A 4,639-nucleotide genomic window follows, 5' to 3' on the forward strand; every position below is an offset into this window, starting at 1 on the left:
ATGATGTAATAGAGTAAGTCTTAACGGGGAGGGGAAGATCAGCGATCAGGCTGGTGGGCTCCACCTTGCAGGGAGGTCAGGAGGAGGTCTGGGATGAGTGGTGGGTGACACAGGCAAGGGTCAAATTCTAAGGGAAGAAATTGTGTTAGGCACAGAAGGCCTAAACTGACGGGTGCTCAGGAGCATCTGTGGCTGTTCCCTCTGGATTCATTGTTTCCAGGGCTAAAAAGGAAGGAGCAGCAGAAGCAACTCAATGTTTTTTTGTATTTGTTTGTACCAACACTTTATATTTTACAAATATTTGCGTTTGTCTTTCATAAGAGCCTTCTATTGCTGACTGGACCAAAGCCAAACTCAGCCTCCCTCCCTGACCTTTCTGCATGATGTCACCCTTTCTAGCATCTACCCACGGCACTCTCTTGTTGGCTTCCTTCGTCCCGTATGTCACAGTCATTTTCTTCACACACTCGACTTATTTTCAGTTTTTTAATCTCATGCTACCCATACCCAAAGCAATGCTTTCTCTTGGCCCCAATCTCATATTTCACAAGTAAAATCCAATCCTAACCTAAACTAGTCTTTCCTTTTGCCAGAATATCATGGGCGATGTACTTCCATGAGCATATATCTCAGAGCTGCTCCACAGTCTTTTATTAGTATAAAGCGGAGAAGGCTGAACAGATTACTTTAAGGCCCTCATGCTCTGAAGTTGGGTTTGGAGCCTGTGGTGTTCTTAGCTTTGGAAATTCCTCCACCTACTGGTTGCCTAAAATCCTGTCTGTTCACATTATATAATGAGGTTCGCAGTTATTTTATGAGATCGGCCTATTTTTAAGAGTAACATGGGCCTCTTGTGAATGATGACACATTTCTAAGTCATTTCGAATTCCTGAAATAAAATTAAAAATGTGCTATAAAGAAAATATTTTCTTATAATAGAAAATGTTTTCAAGCAGATGACAAATTTCTTAATGCTTTTGAACAACCATTAGGGGGCAGAAAATCATTACACAGTATAGCAATTCAATCCACGTTAGGCTAGAGAAGAGAAAGCCTATTTTATGTGTATTTCCAAAAGCTGGTACCAAAATCAAGTTATTTTTCAATGTAATCATTGATTTGGTGCTTGGGCATCTTATTTACAAAAGAAGCCTTCCGTAGTGGCTTTATTTTTTACAATTTGCTTCCTATCAATGTATCAAATCAGATGAACCTTATTCTGAAGGAAACACTTTAAAGACCAATGTGACATCTTGGGGTAGGTTTGCCATATATGACTAGTAAGAATAGTTGAAATATGTTGATAAACTAAAAGTAAGTTTATCTCACTAAAAATTAGAGAAATTCATAATAAAACAATAAAACATAAAAAAAAATAAAACAATAAAATTTGGCTGCCCAACTTTCAGGAACTCTCTTTTAGGTCACCCTATCAAACCATGGGTTCAAGCTTGGTTAAAAATAGTTCGCTACTTCTTTAACAGCTTCTCTTCCAAAAAAAAAAAAAAAAACTCCTTAAAGATTAGAATGCAATTATTATTTCTACTTTCTCACTTCCATTCCCCCATCAGTCAGCCTTTCACCTCTCACCCCACGAAACTTCTCAGGGAATGCCACCCATGACTTCCTAATGGCCGAATCCAGGTTCTCTAATTAGAAGGATTATAAACAAGCACTTGCTAATTTAAGTTTAAGAGAAATTTATTGAAAGTATATCACAAGCTCGATGCAGTGGCTCACGCCTGTAATCCCAACACTTTGGGAGGCTGAGGTGGGTGGATCTCTTAAGCCCAGGAGGTCGACACCAAACTGGCCAAAATGGAGAAACTCCGTCTCTATAAAAAACACACACACACAAAAGTATAGCCAGGCATGGTGGCACTTACCTGTAATCCTAGACACTTGAGAGGCTGAGGTGGGAGGATCACCGGAGCCTGGGGAGGTCAAAGTTGCAGTGAGCCATGATCACGCCACTGCACTCCAACCTGGGAGGCAGAGCGAGACCCCATCTCAAAAAATAAAATAAAATAATAGGCCAGGCGTGGTGGCTCACACCTGTAATCCCAGCACTTTGGGAGGCCAAGGTGGGCGGATCACGAGGTCAGGAGTTCGAGACCATCCTGGCCAACGTGGTGAAACCCGTCTGTACTAAAAATACAAAAATTAGCCAGACGTTGTGGCAGGCACCTGTAATCCCAGCTACTTGGGAGGCTGAGGCAGGAGAATCGCTTGAAACTGGAAGGCAGCAGTTGCAGTGAGCAGAGGTTGTGCCACTGCACTTCAGCCTGGGCAACAAGAGTGAAACTCCACCTCAAAATCAATCAATCAATCAATCACAGCTCCTGAAATTAAAGGAAGAAGCATAGGTAGCAAGAGTTAATCAACACTCTTATCAGATAAGGGCCCTCTGCTGGCACTACATTTATTCCATCCTTGGATCACTTGGCTCAAGTTTCCAAGTCCTCATAAGTCAGTCCAGTCTGCTGAGCTCGGGCCACATACCCACCTGGTGGCTTGGAGTGAGCAGTGCAGAATGCCCTGAGAGTCTTAGCACAGGTGCACACACTGGGGGAAGAGTTATTAAGTGGAAATTCTCTCTCTCCAAAAGAAGGGGGAAAAAAAGAGGTAGTGTGGTCAAAAGAGAAAATGTCCACCACAGTTTTCATCCTTCCTGATTTCTTTATGGTTTTCACACCAGATGTAACTCCTGTGATGGTTAATTCTATGTGTCAACATGACTGGCCAAGGGGCACCCAGATTAAATGTTGTGTCTGAGTGTGTCTGCGAGGGTGTTTCCAGATGAGGTTAGCATTTGAATTGGTGAATTCAGTAAAGCAGGTTGGCCTCCTCAATGTGTGTGGGCATCATCCAATCTGTTGGAAGCCTGAACAGAACAAGAAGTGGAGGAAGGAGGAATTCTTCCATTTTTTTGTTTCCTGCTTGCCTGCTTGAGTTGGTACATTGGTCTTCTGACCTTGGACTGGGAATCACACCCATATATATATACATATACATACACACGCACACCCATATATATATACATATACATACACACGCACACCCATATATATATACATATACATACACACGCACACCCATATATATACATATACATACACACGCACACCCATATATATATACATATACAAACACACGCACACCCATATATATATACATATACATACACACGCACACCCATATATATATACATATACATACACACGCACACCCATATATATATACATATACATACACACGCACACCCATATATATATACACATATACATACACACGCACACCCATATATATATACACACACACTGTATTGGTTCTGGTTCTCTGGAAAACCCTAATATGACTCCTTTCTTATGGAAAGTCTCTCTTCCCACTCAATCCTACTTTCCTACCGACCTCACTAACTATTCCTTCTCCATCTCTGTTTTTTTCTCTGTTCTTGGCTTTCTTTTCTTCTTATTTCATTGTTTTCCATCTACTTGTCATTTCAAGGACCATCTGTACGCCTATGACTCTCTCAATCTGTATTCTTTTTTATTTTAAAACTTTGTTTGCTTTTGCTTTTTTTCTCTTCTTTATTTCTGAATGATCAATCTATATCTTTACAGATGCAACATATTCAACAGCTGGTGTCCCTTGGATGGCCCACCAGCACCCCACTGCCCCACTTCCACCCTCTTGCTCTCCCTTCCTCTGCCTTCTTCATTTCCATGAACGGCATCACAATCCACTCACCCAGTCATCCAAGCCACAGACTCTCTCCAAATACATTCAGTCACCAAATTCTGCAGACTGAGGCATGGTGAGGCAGATCACCCCTGTAATTCCAGCATTTTGGAAGGCTGAGGTGGGTGGGTCGCTGGAGCCTAGGACTTTGAGACCATTCTGGGCAAAATAGGGAGACCCTGACTCTTAAAAAAAAGAGAACAGTCTGCAGATTGTGCTTCCTTAATTTCACTCAAATGTCTCCTCTCCTTTATATTCCCATTGCTATTGTCTTGTTTCAAGTTCTCTTCATCTTATCTAGGGTATAGTCTCCCAACCGGAGTCCACATCTTCAATTTTATACCATTCCAACCCATCTTCCACACTGTTCCCAGAGAGATATTTCTGAAAAAAACAAATATGACCAGATTTATCTCCCTCGTTAAAGCCCTTTATAACTTCTGCTGTCTACAGGATAAAGTGCAAACTCCCTCACATGGGACCAAAGCCGTTTATAAACCAACCCCTCCCTACTTTTCCAGATTTGTCTCTATTCAGATCTACCTCATACCATAAGTATCAGCTTGCCTATTTCCATGACCTTTGCCCTTGTTGCCCTTCCCCTGAAATCGGCTTCCCTCCGATGTTCTCTGTCTCTCTCTCTTTTTCTTTTTTTTAATTAGAGATGGGGTCTTGCTCTGTCACCCAGGCTGGAGTGTAGTGGTGTGACCATAGCTCACTGTAACTTCAGACTCCTGGGTTCAAGCAATCCACCTGCCTCTGCTTCTCAAGTAGCTAGGACTACAGCTGTGTACCACTCCACTAGCTAATTTGTTAAAAAATTTTCATAGAGATGGGGTCATGCTATGTTGCCCCGGCTAGTCTCTAGCTCCTGGGCTCAAGCAATCTTCCTGCCTCA

The sequence above is a fragment of the Pongo pygmaeus genome, chromosome 5 (genome assembly GCF_028885625.2).
Source record: "Pongo pygmaeus isolate AG05252 chromosome 5, NHGRI_mPonPyg2-v2.0_pri, whole genome shotgun sequence".
Taxonomy (NCBI): domain Eukaryota; kingdom Metazoa; phylum Chordata; class Mammalia; order Primates; family Hominidae; genus Pongo; species Pongo pygmaeus.